Source organism: Alexandromys fortis, unplaced genomic scaffold, assembly GCF_014885135.2.
Source record: "Alexandromys fortis isolate MF-2015 unplaced genomic scaffold, M_Fortis_MF-2015_v1.1 scaffold_2_1_26212458, whole genome shotgun sequence".
Lineage (NCBI taxonomy): Eukaryota > Metazoa > Chordata > Mammalia > Rodentia > Cricetidae > Alexandromys > Alexandromys fortis.
In genome coordinates this window covers 8,517,382-8,541,928 of record NW_026067930.1, presented here as the reverse complement: position 1 = coordinate 8,541,928, position 24,547 = coordinate 8,517,382, and the positions used below count along the sequence as shown (strand labels likewise).

Here is a 24,547-nt window from a genome sequence, read left to right as displayed (position 1 = left end):
TTAAACTTGTATCTCAGTGGGGGTGTCCTTTATAAAGTGAGTACATCCCACTTAGTGACAATTAGCCTTTGACTCAAATGTTTTTTAACTATGATTGGGGTAGAGAGAGAGTTTAAAAAATGCAAAGAGGTGGAAGAATAAGAGATATCAATAAAGCCAGCATGAGATGAGAACTCTTAAGCCTACAGAGGCTGACCAGATGGGCACGGTCACAGAGGACAAGCTGAAGTATTTGCCGCAGGTGTCAGCTCCTGGAAGTCACAGAAGGCAGACCAAAGACCTGGCACCTGTCTTCAAGAACTTCTCCTTTGTTGGGGAATATGTCGAGTGTATCCTATATGCCGAGGATGATGTATAACGCCTTTACAAAGGCCCTCCAGTGATGTAAACAGGGCCTAGGTCTTAACATCCACGAAAGGACGTTAGTTACATAGAGATGGCGGGTTCTCTGGCAGCCTCTATTCATCTTTTACCGCATTTTGGATTTTATGACCGAGGAAACTCATGCAAAGACAAATGGCTGGTGGGTGGCCAAAGGCAGGACTGGGTTCTGCGTATCTTCCATCCTGGAGCACAAAGCGTTTGGAAAATAGGTGGTCTCATTTTTACTTCCTGATTCTGAATCTTGGGGAAACTCACAGGTTAGACCCTAGAAATAAACACAGTTTCTGGAAGGCCCTTGTTCTTCAGTTATTAATTAACATGATATATCCAGATAGCAAACAAAGGAAGACAAACAGATTTTCTTCCCTGTACAGAGGTCTCCTTTGCTTCAACATTGAGCTGGGTTTGGAAGCATCAGATGAAATGCTGTGGGAGCAGATGCCCTGCTGTTGATTTGGAAGGAGAAAGTAACCAGGGAACCTTGGAAGCTGCTTGACATGAGGCATCTGGGAGCACACACCCTCCAGGTACACAGGCAAGACTGGTGAGTCCCCTGTGATTGTCTCTACTATGTACAAAGTCTGCCTTGACTCCTAAGCACCCACCACCTCGTACTAGAGGTGCACATTGGGACTGATACAGTGGTTGGGGAAAAAAACCTTCTCTTATTCAGGAGTGCCAAAAGAACTCCCTCAAACCATGAGCAGAAACACACCCTTATGCTGTGAAGTTGTTCCTTTTCGATGTTTCCTAAGTAGTAAGAAAAGTCTCTAATGGTGAGCTGGAATGGCCCTTGGGGTTGCGCTACTCTTCCAACCACCCCACAAAGCACAGAGGTGCAGGTGGGCCGCACAACTGGCTGTCAACTCCTTTCCCTCTTGGTTTTGACTCTGACCTTCTCAGTTATTTGAGTTATTTTTATTTTTTTCCTTTTCCATTTTGTCTTTTTCTTTTTTGCCCTTTAGATATGTTCTCCATAAATCGGGACAGTGGAATTGATTTCTGTGATACAGTGCCTCTCCCAGATGACAGAGGAGCCATAAAGTTACTCAAAAGAGGCAAATGCATGATTCTGGGATATAGAATTTATAGGGAAAATGAACGAGGGTGATTGTGGTTTTTTTTTTTGAGTAAAATGTTAAATGTCTTGATATAAAATATATTCATTGAAGTTTAAAAATAAAAATATATTTATTTCATAAAAATATTACTGTGCATTTAAAACACACATGCATGCATCAATAAAACATTGCTACTAAAATAAAGATGGACCAGAGATAACCAAAATATGAATGACTTGACTTTCCATACTTAATATAACAAAATAATGTATGGTAGAGTTAATATCCAGTTAATGTCCCTGGTGCCCAGTGCAAGAGCTCTTTCTCTGGAGGCCTAGAGGTCCTGTCAAATGAGGTTTGTAGTGCTTAGCAATGCCCCTTATCAGGTGCTTCTAGCTCTCTGCCCTCTGGTAAGATAGCATCTCCTGATCTTCAGGTGTGAACAGGACACTGACTTTGGCCAAGGACCCATGAGCAGAAGGGACGGATGTTATCTAAATGAAAGCTTTAAGGGCTTGTCAGTTCTTAGCCTAGATTTTCTCCCAGCAAATCATAAATCAGCCAGTGGGTACTGTATGAGCCTGGTCATGACAGGTGTTACCAGCACGGGTAGAGCCTCCAGTCTTCACTTGATGGACATCCAGTGTAAGAGGAGAGCCCAATTTCATGGGTTTAAACTGCTAAGAATTTGGGTGATTTGTTACACAGCATCACCAAATTTACTCTGACTGATACAGAGTATTACCTTTTAAAAAAGATGAATACCATACCAATGTGTTTTATTTGTGACCATGTCTTTATTTTCTTTATAGCCCTCTCCTCCTCCATTCTTACCTTTCTCTAACAGGGGTTGAATGTTAAATCCATTTTAATTTCCCTCATGAAAATTCGAATTGGCAAAGGAATAGCTGTAGTTTATTCATTCCCAAAGACATGATTTTCTCAGGGACATATTGTGTCCAGGAGTCAAGTTTATTAACATTGTTTTCACCCATCTGTCTTGCTCAGGTTGTAGGGCTATAGAGAATTGATGACAACAACTCAATGGGTATTGAGCCAATATTGGCCCAGAGTAAGACTGCATAATTGGTTGCAGAGATAGGGCCCCAGCTAGAGTCCACTGAAGACAGAGTTAGAAAAGGTGACTATATTCTGCTGATTTCCTTCCCATGTGACTTTAAGGACCAAAATGGGAAAATGGGAAGAAGGAAGTCAATGTGTGATGTGGGAAGTCCTTCTGTATATGTGTTGCTTTTGTTGGTTAATGAATAAAGCTGTTTTGGTCAGTGGTTTGGCAGACTAGAGCTAGGTGGGAAAACTAAACTGAATGCTAGGAGAAAGAAGGCAGAGTCAGAGAGTAGCCATATAGCCTTACCGAAGACAGACACCAGATGGAACTTTACCTGGTAAGCCACAGTCCTGTAGCAATACACAGATTAATAGAAATGGCTCAATTTAAGATATAAGAGCTAGCTAGCAATATGCTTAAGTGATTGGCAAAGCAGTGATTTAAATAATATTGTTTCTGTGTGATTATTTCAGGTTTAAGCGGATGGGAATGAACAAATATGCAGTCAGACCCCATCCAGCCTGGGCCACATGAGATGTACATCAAACCCTACCTAGGATTCTCAGCAAGAATGGCTAGAAGATCTCAGTTATTCCTTGAGGGAACCCTGAGTTGCTGTCCCCACTCTGTCTCTTATATCTGTTTGTAGAAGACAGTTAGGAGAACATACCCACAGAGGTGGTGCCGTTTCAGGCAGAAGAAGATATTGCCATGCTATGCAGTTTATAGGTAGGTCAGAGTGTAAAGTGTGTCAAGGTATCTGGGAAATATCTATTCCACAGACAGCTGCAATCAAACAGGAGGTTGAAAAGGTGAGACACAGAGACTCAGTTCCACTTTGATACTATGCTGTGGCTCAGGACAATTAAGTGCATGTCCAGTATTTCTATGTACCACTGCTCGAGGGAAGGCCAGCTGACTGCCAGCCTTGTTTCGGATGCAGTAAAGCATGGTGACATATACTCCCAGGAAGGCAGAAAATCTACAATGATCTGCCTTCTATGTGGGAGGCCAAGAGGTCCTGACTGTTCTCTACAACTCAGGAAATAGAGGTGGTGTGGCTAATTTCTCTGGCACGGACACTGAGTACCTCCTCAAGCCCATGTACTTGCTGAAGTCTTGATGCCACTGTGTTTCTACTGGGAATGGATAAAACCTTAGGATCTGGGTCTGGTGGAAGTCCTTTAGGTTACTGGAAGGTTCCATAAGGGACTGTTAAGATCTTAGCCTCTTCCTTTTTTCTCTTTTTTGTTTCTTTCTTTCTCATATTTTATTTTCTAGATTAAAATATACTTAGAACATTTCTCCTTTCCCTTTCCTCACCCCAAACCTTCCCATATTCCCCCTTCATGCTCTCTTTCTAATTAATGGCCTATTTTTCACTAATTATTATTGTATACATTCACACACATACACACATACACAGTCACACATTCTTAAACATAATCTATTGAGTCCACATAATGTTACTTGTATGTATGTTTTCAGGGCTAACTGAAAACAATTGGTACTGGGCAACCAATTGGAGTGCTCGTTCCTGGGATGACCATGTCTGCATCTTCCAGCTTTATCTATTTGCCTATAGTCCTTGTATAGTGTTGAGGTCTCGTGGGATTTTCCCCATCCACTTTGGCATGTCCATTGGTGTCATCTTTTTCTCAGCTTACATTTGGGCAATCATGTTGAGACTTCGTGGATATAGAGACACAATTTCGCACCAAACTCCCTGGTCCTCTGGCTCTTACAGGCTTTCTGTCCCTTCTTTGGCAATGTTCCCTGAGCCTTAGATGAAGGAGTGTTTTATAGATGTACCAACTGGGTCTGGGGTCCAAAACTCTGCCTATTGATTGGTTGTATTTTTCTGTAGTGTTCTCAACTGTTGCAAAGATAAAGGATAAAGATGAAGGATAAAGAGTACACTTATCTAGATGTATAGGGACAAATGCTTGAAGATTGTTGTTGGGATTTTGCTCTGCTATACACTCCCATTATGAGACAGTTCCTCATCACCGGCTCCAAAGTCATGGGGTCAAATGACCAAAACTTGGAACACCCCAAGCTGTGAATAAAGGGTGAGCCAATCTTACCCCTTTATGTTTGGCTGATCACTTCTTCTCCTAAGAGTCACTACTCCAGGGACAGTGACAGAAATCCCCAGTACTTGTACCTTTCTGTGACAACCTCCTCATAACTTCCTCATGCCAACCTGATCTTTCTCTATCCTGACCCTAGAAAAACAAAGCTAGGATTTTATTGATTGGTATTTATCCCCATGAAAGTCACAGCCCTTCATGTCACACTGTATTCTCGGGGGTGGAGGGTGGGGTCTCTACATGGGCCTCCAGGTCTGATCCAGGCTTGGGGTACTCTTGTAATGTCCAATTCTTTGGCTCCCACCAAAAGGACCACCTACTTCTCTAGACGAGGCTTTCATGTTTATCCTCCACGAAGCTGTACACAGCTTTCTTTTGAGTTCACACAGTGGGAAGGGCTGAGGACTGGTCCTTCCTGACCTCTAGGAGTAAGACCAGTTTTACATCCGTGAACACAGAGAACAGAGATGGGCTTAAACGGCAGAAAGGCAGCATTATAGAAAGGTATCTAGGTATACAGATGCTGGACCTTGGGAAGGGACAGGTAAGACACAAAGATTTCATCCTCATCCTATAATCTTTTGATATGTCAGCCCTTCTTTATATTCAGATCTATTATTTTTTTGCCTCATTCTCCTACCTTCCCCCTTTTATCTTTCTCCTTTGCCTTCTTTCCTTTTCTCTTACTCCTTTTCTTCCTGCCTTCGTGTCTTCTACTCTTTCTCTTACATCCCTGCTCCTTTTCTCTCCTCAGATTTCCTATTGGCTAATGGTGTCTCTTCCTTCCCCTCTTGCTTGTCCTCTATCTCCTCCTTCCCTCTTCTTTTTTTTTTTTGCTTTTTTTTTATTGAGAATAGGAAAAAAAAAGTTTCCGCCTCCTCCCAGCCTCCCATTTCCCTCCCCCTCCCCCCACTCTTCTCCCCTCCCCCCACTCCTCTCCCCCTCCCTCTCCAATCCAAAGAGCAGTCATGGTTCCCTGCCCTGTGGAAAGTCCAAGGACCTCCCCCCTCCGTCCATGTCTAGGAAGGTGAACATCCAAACTGGCTAGGCTCCCACCAAGCCGGATCATGAAGTAGGATCAAAACCCTTTGCCATTGACCTTGGCTTCTCATCAGTCCTCATTGTTCGCCATGATCAGAGAGTCTGGTTTTATCCCATGCTGTTTCAGTCACAGTCCAGCTGGCTTTGGTGAGCTCCCAATAGATCAGCCCCACTGTCTCAGTGGGTGGGTGCACCCCCCGTGGTCCTGACATCCTTGCTCGTGTTCTCCCTCCATCTGCTCCTCATTGGGACCTTGGGAGCTCAGTCCAGTGCTCCAGTGTGGGTCTCTGTCTCTATCTCCATCCATCACCAGATGAAGGTTCTATGGTGATATGAAAGATATTCCTCAGTATTGCTATAGGATAGGGTCATTTCAGGTTCCCTATCCCCAGCTTCCCAAGGGACTAACTGGGGACATCACCTTGGGCTCCTGGGAGCCACTCTAGGTTCAAGTCTCTTGCCAACACTAAGGTGGCTCCCTTAACTAAGATATGTGCTTCCCTGCTCCCCTATCCAACCTTCCTTTGTCCCAATCTTCCTGTTTCCCCAAGATCCCCCAATCTCCCCTTCTCACTTTTCTCTCCCCGTCCCCCCTTATCCCCACCCCACCCCACCCCCAAGGTCCTTCAATGGAAGAATGGATGAAGAAAGTGTGGAATATATACACATTAGAGTACTATGCTGCGGTAAAAAATAATGACTTCTCAAATTTTGCATGCAAATGGATGGAAATAGAAAACACTATCCTGAGCGAGGTAACACAGACCCAAAAAGATGAACATGGGATGTACTCACTCATAATTGGTTTCTAGCCACAAATAAAGGTCACGGGGTGTATACCTGGTGAACCTAAAGAAGCTAAACAAGAAGGTGAACCCAAGAAAAAACATATAGTTATTATCCTCTTGGCTAAGGGAAGTAGACAAAATTTCCCTCTTCTTTCTTGCATCCCAGCCCTTCTGCTTTCACTCCTCCAGGTGGGAAGAACTGAGATGCCTTCACATTGGATACTTTGGGGAATGTGTCTGGTTTTCCGTCTGGTTTTGCTGAGGCTCCATAAACCATCCCAGTTCTTTTTTTTTTTTTTTTTTGGAATGAGGGATAAATAGGAGCTGATTTTTAAAAAGCTGGATGTGGTGGCACATGCCTTTAATGCCAGCACTCAGAAGTCAGAAACAGGCAGATCTTTGTGTGTTCAAGACCAGCCTGGTCTGCACAGCAAGTTATAACCCAGCCAAGACTACACAGTGAGACCCTATCTCAAAACTAAACCCAAACCAACCAACCAAACAAACAAAAAATTCAAAACAGGTTTGTTTTTAAGCTTACATGTATGTATGTATGTCCTAGCTTGGTATGTGTCAACTTGAAACAAGCTAGAGTCATCTGAAAGGAAGGAACCTCATTTGAGAAAATGCCTTCATAAGATCCAGCTGTAGACATTTTCTTAATTAGTGATTGATGTGGGAGGGCCCAGCCCTTTGTGGATGGTGTTATCCCTGGGCTGGTGATCCTGGATTCTATAAGAAAGCAGGCTGATCAAGCCATGGGGCACAAGCCAGTAAGCAGCACTCCTCCATGGCCTCTGCATCAGCTCCTACCTTCACATTCTTGCCCTGTTTGAGTTCCTGTTCTGGCTTCCCTCAATGATATATTACAGTGTGGAAATGCAAGCCAAATAAACCCTTTCTTCCCTAACTTGTTTTTTGTTCACGGGTTTTCATTGCAGCAACAGGGACCTATCTATCTATCTATCTATCTATCTATCTATCTATCTATCTATCTATCTATCTATCATCTATTTATCTATCTTTTTTTTGTCTGTGTGTGTGTGTGTGTGTGTGAGAGAGAGAGAGAGAGAGAGAGAGAGAGAGAGAGAGAGAGAGAGAGAGAGAGAGAGCAGGAAAGAGGGAGAGAGATAGAGAGAGAGAGAGTGGTTCATTCGGGAACATGTCATGGCACATATGGAGAGGTCAGAGGACAACTCTCAGGACTTTGCTCTCTCCTCCACCCTGTGGACTCTAGGTACTGAACTTAGGCAGTCAGTTCTTAGCAGCAAGCACCTTATCCCCTGATAAATGAAACAATCACCCAAGCATCTGGAATGTAACCCATCTGACATGACATCTAACCCATCAATGAAGCTCCGGTGCAGGTCTAGAGAGCAGCGTCTGCCACAGTGAGAGCTTACCAGGCATCCACAGCCCCACAGCGGGATCCTAGGAGAACGTAATGCTACATTACAGCAGGTGGGTCAGAGAATTAAAGACACTGTCAAGGGCTGAGTGCCGTCTGGCATGCGGTTCCTTTTTCCATTAATGTCAACATTTCTGTAATGACTGACTGTTCGCCCGTTTTCATTGAGCCCGGTGACCACAGCGAATCAAAGGCACGCGCCTCTCGAATAAAGCCTCGATGGTGCCACATCAAGCCCTCCATAGTAAATACCTCGCTGAGGACAAACCCTCCCTGGCTATGAGGAAGAAAGCAGGCTCCTCTCCCCTACCCGGTGCATTCCGTGTCATCAGACAGACACACAAAATTAGCAATTAGTGTTGGGCACCTCCCTGTAGTGCTGAGCATGCCTTTCAATTAGCAGGCAGCTGCTGCGCTCTCCTTAGTTAGTGTCACTGTGCCTGCATCTATTCTGCATGTTAATTGCAGTATGCACCAATGTGTATTTTTAACTGTTCCTTTTCTTTCTTTTTTAAATGGAAAGAATATCATTCTCTTTCACAGAGGCTCAGCTGCAGCATTATCGCCCCCCACCCCAAAAGAACTAAAAGCAACCTGGGACCATTGTCCTTAAACAAGTGACCACAGGAAACCCCAGGCAGTCCATTGGAACAGGGGACAATGCTGCGTGTCTGAAACCCGTTTTGAGCAGCTTGCAGTGCTCATAGAGCACGGTGTTCACAAAGGCGCAGGCTCTAAGCACAATCTCCACAAGCTGTTTAGAAGGAGAGTGGTCCCCTCAAACCCTTTTGCAACTCTTATTTTTTTTTCTTTTTAAAATAGATTTGTAATAGTTTTATAACTTTTTTGTTTTTAGCGGGTGTAGCCGAGAAGACTGTATCAATTCTGTTTTCCAATTGTACAAATACAAAGACTGTATAATATACAAGTGCTGTTCCCTCCCCATCACCAAATCTTCCCGTCACCAACCCACTGCCGTCTCCCCATCCTCTACCTCCCAAAATAAAACAAGAAACCAAACAAACAAGCAAAAAAAAGAGAAAGAATGCAACTCTTATTTTTTAATGGAATTATAAACCAATGAAATGTCCATCAAACAGCTTGAGTTTAGGGAGGAACCTTGTTTTTACTTTTATATTCTTCGAAGTGTTCTTTTGGAGTATTTTTCACTTGCAGAGACTTGGGATGATTCTACAGTGAGCTCTTGTATTCCCCTCAGTTTGACAGCTTACATAGCAATCACAAGGCAAGTACCAGCACCAAGATAGGAATGCTGATACAGGGACCTTAACCGGCAGAGGACTGGACAGACTTGGGATGTTACCTCTTTCCCAGATATGCTCCCTTCCTCCCAGAAACAATCACAGTGCATTGTGGTAGCTTTCATGGCTCTAGCTTTTCTCAGCAGAGCTTTTTTTTTATGTTTGAGCACCGGGATTGAACTGAAGTTCTCCTTCATTGCCAGCCAAGGGCTCTGCTACTCTATTGCATCTCCAGTTCTTTTGTTACTTTTAGTTTACATTTTTATTATTTATTTATGAGTGTGCACATGTGTGTGTTATGATGTGTGTGCATGAAGGTTGGAGAACAACTTGCAGGAGTCTGCTCTCTCTTTCCACCACGTGGGTCATGGGAATGAAACTTAGGCCATGTTATGTTGTGTGTGTGTATGCTTGTGTGTGTGTGTGTGTGTGTGCGTGTATGTGTGTAGGTCAGAGAACAACTTGCAGGAGTCTGCTCTCTCTTTCCACCACGTGGGTCATGGGAATGAAACTTAGGTCATCAGGCTTAGCAGCAAGCATTCTTCCCCACTGGGCCATCTTGTCGGCCTTGCTTTCGGTATTGAGACAGGGTCTCACTAAGTTGGCCAAGCTGGCTTTGAACTCACTGTGTGGTGAGGGCAAGCTTTGAGCTCCTTCCCCTTTGCCTCTACTTTCCTAGATCTGGGATTTCAGGCTTGTAGCACCATACGTGAATGAGACTTTCTTGGCTTTTCTTTCTCTTTCACGTTCTAGATAGTTTTGAGGACTATTAGGCGTTCTGTAGAATGGGCTCTTGCTTGGACTTCTCTGGTCAGACTGAGGCAGCTTTCCTCTTTTCTTGGAGAAGAATGTCACAGGCAATGTTCTCCTTGGTTACATGGTATTGGGGGGACCTGCAGCAGTGTTGCTCGCACACTTGACCAATGTGAGTTCTGAGTGACTTTTTTTTTTTCCTGTCCCATTTTCCTTCCTATTGCAGTGATAAAATGTCCTGACAGAAAGGAGCTCAGAGAGAAAGGGTTTATGCTAGTTCACACCTCTGGGTTATAGTCCATCATATCAGAGAAGTCAGGGCAGCAAGCATTGAAGCAGCTAGTCACATCAGAGCCACCGTTAAGAGCAGAGAGAAATAAATTCGTGCAGGCCCACCTATGCTCAGCCCCCTCTCTGCACTCATGTACTCCAGGACCCAAGCTTAGGGAATGATACTGCCCACAGAGGACTGGGTCATCCCACACCATTTAACACCTCCTACAAGGAGGTAGGCAGAATGGAAAATACTTCAGACAAATTCTCCATAAAAGTAAATGAAGCTATGCATAGTCCACTAAGAACTGCAGAAAAAAAAAAAAAAAAAACATGTACATAAGGCTGGGTTCAGGAAGGCAATGAGAAAAATATCCAAACATACTCTGTTTAGAGAAAGAGAAGGCAGTTGGGTAAAAGTTAAAGTCCTTCTTTAATCTTAAGTGTCCAAATATGCCTTCTGAGCGAAGCAAAGCAGACACAGCTGCCAGTCAAACTCCCATCTATTTCAGGATGAGCACGTCCGTGGTCCTTCCGAAGACCTTCTGCTTGCACAGTGTTTCCCAGCTCTCCCTGCTCCCTCACGCAGCCCTCAAGACTCCTGGAGAAAATTCATGTGGCTAACAGAGTCGCTTTGGCAGGGTGTGTACAGAGAAAAGGCAGGCCTCTGTAGAAGCTGGAGGAAAGGCTTCTTGGTGTACTATTCTTGGCAGCTCAGTCAAGAAGGAGCCTGTGTTACGGATCCCCCAGGGTGGTGAGGATGGGGGTGAGTCCTTCACCATGCCAGAGTACTTTAATGAGTGCTTTGATGAGAGCAGAGACGCAGAGAGCACATTCCAGCGGCACCTGAATGAGTATAAATTTAGTCCAATTGAAGATCCTCCACAGTTGGCCTATTCCATCCTAGCAGCGACAGGGAGAGGAGAGAAAAGCAATTTTGGTTTCAGTCTTGATCCCATTCATGCTGCTGGCAGTATTTAAGAACATGAATGATTATTTTACCTCTAAAAGCAATGGGTGTTTATTGAAGACCCTAGCCCTGCAATTTACAATTCAAGATGAGTATACTCTATCTGATGTGTGTGTGCGTGTATGTGTGTTGTGTTTGTATCTTTGTACCTGTACATGGTACATGGATGGGCACACATGCAGGTATATGAGAGTATGAACATCAGAGTTGGATGATGAGTGGCTTCCTCCTGTGCTCTCCACTCTAGTTTTTGAGACAAAGTTTTCCACTGATTGCAGAACTCATAGGTCTAGACAGCTGGCCAGTGAGCGCCAGGGCTCCACCTGTCTCTGCCCTACAAGTGCCCGCGTTCCAGACAGGTACTACCGCATTTGGTTTTACAAAGATGTAGGGAATCCTCCAGCCATCTCCCCAGCACCCGGATGTTTAATCTGAATTCAACCCATTCAATCACATGAGGAATATTTTCAGTCTTTGGAGCTGTTTGCGAATTAGACAGGCTGATGTAGCAGAGAAAAGAAGTGTGTCAATAACGACAGGTTGGCCTATAGCCAGATGTTTCTGAGAGTAATGGGCATGACAGAACAGCTGGAGAGAGGGAAAACTTGCTGCTGGGTAACTTTTAAAGTGACCCCAGAATGAGCCTTGTGTCGCTCTAGAAAAAAAGGCCAGCAGCATGGTAAGACTCTCTGGCTTTTGAATCCTGACCGTGGAGTTCCCTGGTCTTTCTGTCAGACAGCTTGCTGTCTCTGTCTGTTTGTACCCCTGTCTCTTCAGCCTGGGATCCCAAATCCTGTATTAGCTCTGTCAAGATGGGCTAACACAGGGTGCAGGGATGTTACGTGCTCATCACAGTGCCTGGAGATCACCTGTTCACAGTACACACAATCATGATTCTGCTCATGGGAACGGTGAGTCTTCAGCTCTCTCTTGAGTACCCTTCCCATTTCAAGGGTCAGAGTCTTCCCCTATAATTTATGACATGAACCCTTGAGCACCTTGGGAAGGAGGAGCAGGTGATTACCTTGGCTCTCTAGAAGAAGGTAATGAAGTTCAGAGAGGCACAGGTTGTTCTGCGGTGCTATCACGCTTGCCCAGGACTCTTAGGTGTTTAATGGAAAATCCAGCACTCAGTGGAAGGGGGATAAATGAGGACCTGCTGAGAACTGCAGCTTGGGTCCATTCCCAAGATCCAGCCTCTTTTACCCCTACCTTTCCCTTCTCTATAATACTAACCTCACACCCCCTGGCAGCTCTGATGAGGGATGGGCCCTGCCTCTTCTAACTCTCCCTTCTACGTTAGTCCCATCAGCCCCGTTTGATTTCTGCAGCCTTTTAAAAAGTATTTTTGGCACAAACAGTGGTGCCCCCATGAGCTTTTCTAAGAGGAGCTGGCACAATCAGAGAAGACCCAGGAGGCTACTTTGATCGTTGCCTTTAAGTAATTCACTCCATGAACCTAGACTCAACAGGACTCGCTGTGACATTAAATTTAATACTATTTTTATGCCTTTTAATCTATATTTTAACAGACTCCTTGTGCGAGGTTGCAGGCCCTGGGCTTACAGAAGCATGTCAGTGACAATGGTGAGGACAGACTTGACCTGTCATACTCAAAGGCCCAGGGACCCCCATCCAGGGGCATTCTCAAGCCTGTGCTTTCCCCAGTGCTGCCTTTTCTGTTGGCCACAGCAGGACTCAGTGGATCCACAGCACAGCCTTTAGCTGACTTCTTCTTTTGGGATAACTGCTAGGCTCTCTGTTGGGGGGGGGGGGATGGTCACATGTTTCTAAGGCACTGGGCTGCATCAAAGTTCCTCTGGTGGGAAGTACACAGCAAATGGATGTCAGAGAAGGGCCAGGAACTTTTATGATGTTGCTTATTTTTGAGACTGTATTTTAATTTTAACATTTCTTCCTTCCCTTTCCTCCTCCAATTCTCTACCATATATCCCTGCCTGGTCTCCTTCAAATTCATGGCCTCTTTTTTCATCAATTGTTATTGCATGTATATATGCATATGACTCTACATATCTATTCCTATATAACTTGTTGAGTACATATAATGTTACTTGCATATGCTTCCAGGGCTGGCCATTTGTCAGTGGACAACCAATCAGTGTGTTCTTCTCTGCAGAGGGTCCCTCCTTCCACTCCTAGCTTTACTCAGTTGCCTCTAGTTCTTTGTGGAAGCTAAGGCCTTGTGGGTTTTTTCTCATCCATTTTGACATGTCCATTGATGTCAGCCTTGTGCAGCTCATAATTGGGTGGTCATGGTGGTAAAACTTTACGGATATGGCTCTGATGTTACTAGGAAACACAATCTCATAGAAGAGTCTCTGACCTTCTGATTTTATAGTCTTTTCACCCCCTCTTCCACAATGTTCCTTGAGCCTTAAGTGTGGGAGTATATTGTAGCTGTATCCCCTGGGACTGAGCTATACAACTCTGTATGTTAATTGGTTGTGATCTCTGTTGTAAAGAGTTTTCTTGATAAGAAGCGAAGACTACCCTTATCTGTGGGTATAAGGACAAATGTTTACAGATTGTTGTTTGGGATTATACTGGTTGTAGTCAGAGGCTGTCTCACCCGGGCTTACTGTACCAGTTTCTTTATCAATCACTCAGAGGCTAATGTTAACATAATTGCTTAGCTGTTGATGGCTTAGGTTATTACTGGCTTGATCTCACTTGTAAATAATCAACCCATTTCTAATAGTTTATATATCACCATGTCGCCGTGGCATTACCTTAAGGTGTTCTGGCATCCTGTTCTATGGGCGGCTCGCTGGCATCTCTCTTGACTCCGCCTTCTTTCTCTCTCTATTTTTGCTTGGACTTCCTGCCTAGCTATATTCCGTGTTGACACAGGCCAAAGCAGGTTCTTTATTAACCAATGGGAGGAATTATATTCACAGTGTACAGAAGGACACCAACTGGTTTAATGACTTACTAGTGGTAGAGCCTCCTCCTGTAACCATGACTTCACTAGCTCCGAATAATGAGCTAGGTTTCCAGCATCAGGCATAGTATCCCTCTTATTGAGTGGGTCTTAAGTTCAACTAGAGAGCAGCTAGTCACCACCAAGGTATGTGTGCCACTCCTGCACCTGTAGGGTTATGGTGCCAGACTGGTTGTTGAGGTGGTTCATAGATAACATAGTTGTGTAAGACTGTTGGTTATCTCCCTCCATTGAAAGCCTGCATGGTACCTTCTAGTATCACGAATGGCAGTTCTCAGGGATGGATACTTCAGGTCATTTCCAGCACAGGGGCCTCTGGATCCCGTTTCTGAAGTACATGATCTATCCAGCAACAGGGACTTATCTTTCACCTCTGCGGGGTAACCAAGGGCAATGGTAATAAGTTCTATGTTTTGGAGTCTCTTAGACAGCTTTGACCAACAACTCAAAAAGGGTTTCTCATGTTTGGTTTGGTTTCTGGAGGCGGTCGTTAGTGTTTTGAGAGAGTTCTAGGCACCATTATTGGCCAGAAGCCCTTGATTTTGCCCAGCTTCTTTGGGATCTGACTTGGAGCTTATCTTTATTTAATGCAAGAAGCACTCAGGGGGACATACACAAAACCTTTACTCGCTTCTTTAAGTGTTTGTCTTTGGATCACCTTTGTCTCATTAAGAGTTAGAATGGAGGTCCAACATCCTGATTCTAAACCCACTTCTGCTCAGTGAGCTATTTAGACCAAGAGAACTGAACTTGCAGGAATCATGGCAGTTGTGTGGGACACGAACTCTTCCCATCAACATGTTGAATACAATTGATCAGAGGCCACAGACTTCAATGGAGTTCCTATGCTAGGCACACACAAGTAGAAGCCATGTGTGCCAAGGATCATGTCACCCAAACTTAGTTGTTCAGTTGGTCACAGGGGAGGGGAAAGGGAGGAGGAGGGAAAAAGAGAAGGGAGAGGAAGAGCAAGAAAAGAGATTTGAAAAGAGAGAAGAGAGATGGGAGGCAGGAGACAGAAGAAAGAGGAGAGAGAAGAGAGACAGATAGACAGACACACAAACACACAGACATGTGGGAGGAGGTGGTTGGGGGAGAGAATGTCACTCTGGCTCATTCTCCCCAGCAGTACAGTATGTCCCTTCTTCTACAACCTCACAGGGGTAGCAACTTTACTCTCTCCTGTGTTGAACCCTTCCTTTCTCCCCAGTTTGGAGGCTCCACCCCATTTACTTTCCCACTTCATATTACCTCTGTCTTGCCAGTCCCTCTCAAACCTGCTCCCATAGGTCCTTTAGACTTAGTTCTTGGTCTATGGTTACCCCATGTTGTACACTCCTGTCTAAAGATTTGGAGCTAGGAACCACAGATGAGAGTGAATGCGGTGTTTGTTTTTCTGGATGTAGGTTACCTAATTCAGTACCTGCAAATTTAATGATTTCCTTTATTTTTATAACTGAATAGCATTCCATTGTATATATGTACTACAGTTTTATTATGGCTTTATCTATTAAGGGACCTCTAGTTTGTTTTCATTTTCTGGCGATTGTAAATAGGGTGGCAGCGAGAATTGCTGATAAGAACCTGTAGAGTAGGGTGTTGTGTTGGGTATATGCCAAGGAGTGATAAGCAAGGTCATATGATAAAGTGATGGAGTCAAGAGTCATGGGTAAAGGAAAACAAGAATTCAAGCAATGGAGCCACAGAGCAGGAACACTTGGAGCTATCAGGAGCATCTAGAAGCACGGAAGATTTCTCCCCCATAGGTTTCAGAGGGAAAGCTATCCTGATTTCATACTTCTGATCTCCAGGATTTCCAGAGATCCATCCCAGTGTGGGTGTGGCTGGAGACACCTAAACAGTGCTGGAGGGAACGTGATCAAGTGTGGAAATCAGTGGATTTTGTCTTAGGTTTTTAGGATTCTGCTTTCTTAATGAGTCCCTCCCACCTCCACGCAGGGTTATTGTTAATAGATTTATCACCTCACTAAGTCTCAAAGCCACATGTTTCTCTTTTCCACATAGCTCTGTAGTTGATGTCCAAAGACAAGCCCAGAGATGCAGCTTGGAAGGTCACCTTTCAGTGAATCAGAGAAGTAGACAGGCTTCATGTTAAGGTGTTCATTTTGGGGAGAAACTGTAGGCCAATAGTACAAGGTATCGGGAGAGACATGTCAACCCTTGCCGTACTTCCTCCATTTCAGCTGCTAGAGAAGCTGAAATATGGGGACAGCTCTGCAAGGCCCCGAGCCTTGGCCTGTGGTGACGGTGAATTTCAGTTGTCAGCTTGGTGAGATCTAGAATCAGTTGGGAGATGGCTCTCTGTGGGGCCATCTTGATTAATGCATTAATCAATACATCTTGATTAGATGTATTGAGATGGGAAGACCTGCTCCATGTGGGTGGTGCCATTTCCTAGGATGAGATCTCAGACTTTATATATTTATTTTTTAAAATGTGAGCTTTGCGCAGGCATTTACTACTTTCTGGTTCTTGGCAGTGGATGCAATGTGGCCAGCTGCCTCAAGCTTCCGCTGCAATGACTTCCCCTCCAGCATTAACTATAGCCTTGAATGATGAGCCCAAATAAAACCCTTCCATCCTTCTGTTAATTTTCGGAGACTATTTTAACACAGCTACAGAAAAAAAAAAAAAAAGCCAAGCACCTGCCTGGGAGCCAAGTACCTTGGAGAGCTGTGTCCCAAATTTCATGGCCTGAAAACCAAGTTCTTTTTCTGCAGATAGCTAAAGCCAAAAGAGTGCCATGCATGGCTAATCCCATCCCAGGGTTAAAGTTCCCACTGAGCCCCTGAGCCAAGTTTCTTCCAAGAGTGCATAGGGTCCCTCTTTTTAGGAGTGCAGGCTGACTTTTAAATGGAGGCATCTGACTTGATTCCTAAAAGATGGGCAAAATATGGGCTTGCCACCAGAGAAAGAAAAAAAAGTGTTACATAGACACAACACACAGGTATGAGAGTCATTAAATTTCAATGAATTCTCTGAATCCTGTTGTGCAGCTTGAGTCCATAGAGCAGGTGAAAGCAGATAGGGTATAAGTCTAGAAGGATCATCTAAGACCAGACTGTCCGGGTTCTCGATGCCACTTCAAGGTATTTTGTCCCTTCTTTCTTTCCTTCCTTCCTCACTACTTTTCTCTTTCTGAAAGCATTTGAAGCTATAAATTGTTAAAATAATGAAGAGAGTCTACTTTCATCTGGAATGAAATCAAAGGGAGTTAGATGTTTCTGTTACATCACTGTACACAGGGTTTGAAATAATAGCTTTCATAATGGAAAAGAAAGAAGAAGGGCAGCAATAAAAGGTCAAAGGAGAACACACAGAAAGTCACTCCTCTTTGTTGCTCAGTAAGTGTTTCTAGGAAACCCACGAGGAGGACAGTAGTGTCCCTTGTGGGATCTGGAGAGGCCACAGTGGCTGGGATTCTGGGAGTTGTGTTCAAGAAAGGGGGAAGTATGGGTGTCAGGTTGTCTGAGAAGTGTAAGGGCCCCCCAAAACAAACTCTGCTTCATGGAAAGGAAGGGACACTGTGGAGAGAGCTCTGGAGCTGTGGAGGAGGCCTGTGAAATATTCAGTTGAGGCCTGGTTGACACTTGCACTAGAGAAGACCACCCAAGGCCAAGAAAAAAACTGCTCCGGGGGAGTAGATGCTCAAACCTGGGGACACATGGACCCAGAAACAAGTTACATCCCTAACAGCTATTATAAGGGCTCTCAATACACAGAGCATCAAGACCTGTACTCAAGGGGGCATTATCTCCTTGAAGGGACACAGCAAAGTGAACAGAGTATCGGTGAGCTATGGAATAATTTCACAGGGCTCAATTGAGGTACCCTTGGAATCGCAGCAGGAAATAGAAAGAAAAACATTCAAAGGTATGCTTCCAAAAACGCTTTAAGTTTGATTAACATTATAAAACCCCAAATACAAGAAGCTCACCAGAGATGCCCTCTGACCTCCATACCTGCACTGCTGTGTATGCCCATACATAAACACATATGTATGTGTGCATACACACACACTACGCACACATATATATTAAATATACGCATAAATAAAAATAAAATTAAAGAAGTTTTAAATGTAGTTTTGCTTTTATCAGCTTTTTGGGGTTGCTTTATTTATTTATTTATTTATTAAAGATTTCTGTCTCTTCCCCACCGCCGCCTCCCCTTTCCCTCCCCCTCCCCCAATCAAGTCCCCTTCCCTCGTCAGCCCAAAGAGCAATCAGGGTTCCCTGCCCTGTGGGAAGTCCAAGGACCACTCACCTCCATCCAGGTATAGTAAGGTGAGCATCCAAACTGCCTAGGCTCCCACGAAACCAATAGGTACAGTAGGATCAAAAACCCATTGCCATTGTTCTTGAGGTCTCAGTAGTCCTCATTGTCCGCTATGTTCAGCGAGACCGGTTTTAACCCAAGCTTTTTCAGACCCAGGCCAGCTGGCCTTGGTGCGTTCCCAATAGAACATCTTGGGGTTGCTTTTGCTCATGTCTTTCTGTTATACTGGTATTGGCTTCCCTTTGAAATCATGCTGGCAGTGGCTCTATAAACTACTATTAATACAACGGACTAATTTTGATTAATTTTGACACGCAACAGTTTGTTTTGGAGCCTCACTCCTATAGTAAAGGAAGATTAAATGAGTCTATCTTTTTTTCGAACCTCTGTGTTTCTCTTCAAGACAAACAATTTTTAAAAAAGTGAATAGAATTGAACACGAGCATAGGGTTAAAATAAGCAAAATTAATTTCATAAATATAGATTAATTTCCACATTGTAGCTAATAGATCAAAATGGAATAAGCCTCTACATTTTAAACAATAAAAACTCCTGAGACTTAGGTGACAAGCAGGAGTGCTGAATTAAAGTAATTAGAATCATTATGACAGCAGGTTGAATGATACTTTCAAGACTAAGGTGGTTCTTAACCGAAGTCATGATTCATGTTCAGCAAAAAAGGAAACTTAGAAACAACAGCAACAATTTATTCAACTTTTGAGATCTAGATCAAAACCCACCATAAACCGGGCGTGGTGGCACAATCCTTTAATCCCAGCACTTGGGAAGCAGAGGCAGGTGGATCTCTCTGAGTTCAAGGCCAGCCTAGGCTACAAAGAGAGTTTAGGAACAGTCAAGGCTACAAAGAAAAGCCCTGACTTAAGGGAAAATAAAATCAAAAACCAATAAAACAAAACAACAGTAAAGCAAGCAAAGAAACAAAACCACCATAGCTTTCCCTGACTCTTCTACGTAAAACTCACGATCCTATTCTCTTGATTCTGGGACACTGTGTAAACATCTTGAGGATTCGCCTCAGCCTCAAGTCTTCTACTCACTTTGATTAGTGGGAAAATCTCTTCTTCTGAGGCATCGTGTCTGAACTCTCAGGGCAGGCAAATGTCCTGTCTTTGTGATTTCACAGAGCCGGGTCCTTCCTCTCATCTAGGCCTTACTTTGCTTGGTAATTCCCATCTGTGCCGCTACACTGTCAACTGAACGTGGAAAAAAAAAAAGCCTCTGACAAAATAATGTGGATTACCAGGGCTTCTTTGGATTCCTGTCATAACAGGCTCAATTTGGAAAGATCAGGTGAGTCTAAGCCCTCCTAGATTCTCAACCTTTGTTGTCACGTGCACAGAACTTGGTGTGCAGTAATCCTTCCAGAGGTATTTTTTATGCTGGATTGAAGCAAGGTTCTTGTGCATGTATGATCTAAGGAGCATGGATATGTAAATGGTCCATAATAAAGCTAGTGATGAGCCAAACACTAACAGAATAATTTAGTTCTAATTGGAAGCAAAATAGAAAACTAGATTTTTAGGCACATGGATATAATGGCTAAAAAGAAAAGTCTAGGGAAAGCAAAGTCCCTGCCATAGCAGAGTGCTCTGCAGAACAGTGTGCTGCTGTAAGGACTGTGGAACAGTTCTGGGTCTTTGCCACACGGAATGTGCGGTGCCTGAGGGTGGGGCGAGAGGAAAGAGTTGCAGACTCTGAGCTAGAGTAACAAAGTGAGTGGATTGGATGCGATTTTGTCACTTTCTCTTCCAGAATCATTCTCTGAGTGCAAAGGGAAGAGTATATATTTAGTGCGGAAAAGAATATATTTAGTGCCATTGTATGTATTATGACCCTAAATCTATTATTTGCTTTGGAATAGCATTGTTAGGAGAGAATGTACATGCTATGGTTTAGATGTAAAATGCCCTCTTCAGACTTGCACGTTTGAACCTTTGGTCCCTAGCTGGCAGTACTGCTCTGGGAGGTTATTAGAATCTCCGAGATGGGCTCTACCCAGAGGAAGTGGGTTACTGAAGGGGCTGGGTCTTATGGGTTATAGCTGGGCCCCTTGCTTTCTGTTCTGACACGAAGGAGATGAAGACTCTCAACTGTCCACTCCCAGAAGGCTACTTGTTTCCTTGTGCCTTTCTCCTCACGATGGACTGAACCCCCTCTAACTGTGAACCAAAATAACTTCTTCCACCCTTAAACTGTTGGGCTTTTGGTTTGCTTTGCTGTTTTTTTTTTTGGGGGGGGTCAGCTATTTGATTACAGAGACGATAAGGTAATTAATAAATTATATATGACAAAAGGGGAAACTGAGGCTCATGAAGCTAAAATAAATTTGACCCAGTCAGACAGTGGTCGGGGCAGGATTTAGACAAGGTATATCTCAGCGAGATACCCACATGCTCTGTCTTACACAACAGCCTCATCACACAATACACAGTGCACAAGACCTGTCCCTCTCACCTACACCTTTTAGTGATCTTTGTCTACAGTTCTTATTTAAATTGATAAATAATGCTTATAAAATTATAACTATGTACATGTTGGTCACTATAAGGCTAAATAGCACACACATACAGACTTTCTCATAACAATTTTTGGTTGACTGAGGTTGACAATTTGATTTTTATAGTTTCTTTTCTGTAGGTCAAATGTTATCTTAGGAGTACTCACATTTTCCGGTAAATGCTTGTTACCTACAGTTCTAAGCTGAAGGCTCTTTTATGCCCCCTGGAAACCGGCCTTCTGTATTAGCACTGCCTTTTCTGGGCGGGCAGTTTCCTTCCTGGCCTGACACATTATGGTATTTCTGGGGCCCTCCCTTTACTAAAACAATGCTACTGAGTGGGATCTACTGCTTCTCAGATCCTGGGTGCCTTCCTACGGTCTTTCGTTTTGTTACATGCTTCACCAACACTTTCCTGTAAGAGGACAAGAAAAAGGGAAATTTAATTGACTTTTATAATCCCATTTTGCTTTGTTTTGTTTTGACAAGTCTGCAGCTGTTTTCGTCTTCTTTTGGAGTTGATGGAGAGCGTGTCTCTAGATGGGAAACGTGCTGGGGACTGGTTCACTCAACAGCTATTTCGTCCTCCCTTTTCTATGCTTTCATGTAATTTAAAAGTCTAGGAAATTAAAAATGAATTCCACTGACTTCCATCCACAGTGCAGTCCTACAGTCTCTCTTTTATTTCTCCTGCTGAAGAGAAATATGAAGCTGGGAAAAAATACACAGGGTTATTTCTGCTCAGGCAGTGGGGAATAGTCGATGTGTTTCTGCGTTGTTCAGAGAAGGAAACCTCCTGAAGAGAATCTCATGATCATCAGCTTTAAGCCAATAGTCCCTTCCTGTCTGTGATACCAAGCTAGATTCCAAGCAGAGCACATAGCCTGTGTGAGCCAAGGAGACAGCAGAGGTGAACACTTGACACAAACAGCATCTCAGAGCTGGGAACTGGACAGGAGGGGCCTGTCTAGAAAGGAGGTTCTGTAGTTTGACTTGGAAATCACAGAGATTGTGTTGTTGAGGGTTAACTGCACGGGGCCAATCACCTATGCCTGTCACACAGAATCTTGAGTAATGCTGGAAGCAGCATAGATATATAACACATGTCAGGTAGTGGCCAGGGAGGTGAAAGGTTCAGAGCATTGGAGTTCTCTGCCAAAGTAGACAGATTACTTCAGTACTCCAGCATCTAGCTGGGATACCAGAAAGCCCACAAAGAGAGAGGAGAATATCATGGTCCATTCTAATTATGCAAGGTCCGTGAGGAGAATGAATTAGAAGTTTGTGCTCTATAAAATGAAGGGGGCTGGTCAAATGCCTTCAGTTTTCTACAGACTTGTCAGAATAATATATTTTTAAGTATTTTTATTGGCAAATTTTCATTGTGTATAAAATGTGTTTCATAAGGACATAATTGTATCTGTGACTGTGTTTATTCCTCATGCTCTACCCTCTCCTTCTACTTTTAGGTTCCTTCCTTGTCCCAGGCAGTCTTTCAATATCTGATCTCTTAATTAGCGTCTGTTTTTATGGTCTCCCCCACTTCTCCTGTGTGTATGTGTGTGTGTGTGTGTATACATATTTAGAAATTACTTTGTATATCTGTATAAAATCTAGGCTGCATAAAAGGGAGAAAATTATGTTCATTTATGTTTGGTTTGTTTCCTATAATATCATGATCTCCTCTTGCATTCATTTTCCATAATTTATTCTTCTTTATGCTGAAGAAAGTACTGAACCAAGGTTTTATTTTATGATACTGAAATCAAAGTTTTTATAATGTCTTTTCTATGGTCTAAAGCATTAAATAAAAATATGACTAGCCATTGGGCTAAAATATGACCAGATCAGAGGTTAAGAGCACTTACCACTCCTGCAGATGAACTGAGTTTACTTCCCAGCACCCATTTTAAGTGGCTCACAACCACTTATAACTCTAGCTCTAGGAGGATCCAAGGGCTGGCAGTTTTCATTCTTATTTTTATTTGTAATGACTGCCATTCTAATTGGAGTGAGATGATACTATGTGTAGTCAGTCATGATTAGTACTTCCCCCACACTTATCATTATTTTAAAATCTGCACCATACTTTAGAAATAAATACTTTTTTCGTTAAACAATTTGTGTGATTTTTGTGGTCTTCAACAGGAACCTTAGCATTCTGCTTGTAGAAATAAAACGATCTCCAGCTCATAGTGTGTTGAATTACGAGTGTTTGACGTTAGGATAATGCACACGTGACACACACTGAATGGGAACAATGCACAGAATCTGGACCTTTACCCTGTACCCGCAGAGTGATCCTCTCACAATGGTGGTCAGTGACTGTGATCCATGTCTCATCCTCTGTACCATCAGGAGGGAGTAACTGCTAAGGAGGGTTTGGGTCATTGCATGTAGTTCTTGCTTGTGGTAGTTTGAATTTACAATGGGCTTGTTGGGTCATAACCCTATCATAAGTTGAAGAGAGTCTGTATGTTTTTATTCATGTATGCATCTTAGAAATGTGTGCCTTATTTTTTAGGTGTTAATGCTGCTATTAAAAAAGGAGAGGAGGGGTAAGGGGAAAAGGGTGGAGGGCAGGCTATAACCTTCTTGATATTTCTATGATGCTTCTAGTATCCTTCTCGTCATTGCTCTGGACCCTTACTGTCCCTTCATTTTTTTTCTTCATTACCCTCCTTTCCGGGGGTGTGCAGCTGGTAGGCTCAGGAAATTCCCATCTCATATTCTACATTTTTTTTTCAGTGAATTCTTTCTAAATCTCAAGGTTATGTGTGTCTTGATGAGAAAGGACTGAATGCAGGAAGTCTTTGCTGAGTCATGAATGAAAATCTAAAACTAATTGTTTCTCTAGTTTGAACTCTGCCGTGAACTTTTCATTTTTTTGGTGATGAGTAAGTGCATCGAAATACATTTGACAGTGAAAGTGTACAGTCTGGTGTGAAGAGCCGCAGCTTCGGGATGACTGATCGGACTGTACAGAAGTTCACTGAGATTTATTATAGGTAGACTTTGGTTAATTTTGCTGCATGACATTTTCAATTTGTAAGTTTGTTATAATAAGTTTTAGTTCTTTATTTTGTATTGAAAAGTAGATTTTTTTCATACAATAGATCTTGAATAATTTTCCTTTCTTTAACTAAGAAAATTTTATTTTATAAAACCTTATTTTGGAGGATCATGCATTTTATATCTTTGATACATTTTTTAAAAATTTAAAGTACCTTTTTTCTTTTTCTTTTTTGAGTATTATTTCTTTGAGGTTTTCCTTTTAAGTTCTAGGCTTTTTGCTTTGCTTTTAAATTTTAATTTTCATGTCTTGTTTTTATATTTCTGAAAACTTAGTTTTTCTTGTTTCCATTTTTCTCATTGCTCTTTATGCTTTTTTGTCATGTTATCTCATTCCTTGGAGAGACAGAGGACTTTTTAACAAGGTTTGTCGCCTCGGCTCTTACTGCTTTTTTGATCACCTCATCCTACTGTGTGATTTTCTGTCTGTTTCACTTCAGACGATTTCTTCAGTGACTTCATGATTTCTTGCCATCACATCCCAAATCAGAAGCAAGTGAGCACGTCATAAAGATGAGGATGGTGAACTATGTGACCAGATAGTGAAATCCCAGACTTTGTCCCAGGACTGTGTGAGCTGACTTTCCCAGAGGG

General features: G+C 43.1%; 2 long non-coding RNA genes across 2 annotated transcripts in view; one reads left to right on the top strand and one right to left on the bottom strand.

The window, feature by feature from the left end:
* The window catches only part of LOC126503602 (uncharacterized), a 560,452-nt gene that overhangs the window by 10,711 nt on the left and 525,194 nt on the right, over positions 1-24,547 (bottom strand). The window lies entirely within an intron of this gene.
* The window catches only part of LOC126503601 (uncharacterized), a 66,891-nt gene that overhangs the window by 528 nt on the left and 41,816 nt on the right, over positions 1-24,547 (top strand). The window contains exon 2 of the long non-coding RNA XR_007592336.1: positions 759-928. This is a non-coding gene — a long non-coding RNA (uncharacterized lncRNA). The remainder of the gene's footprint in view (positions 1-758; positions 929-24,547) is intronic.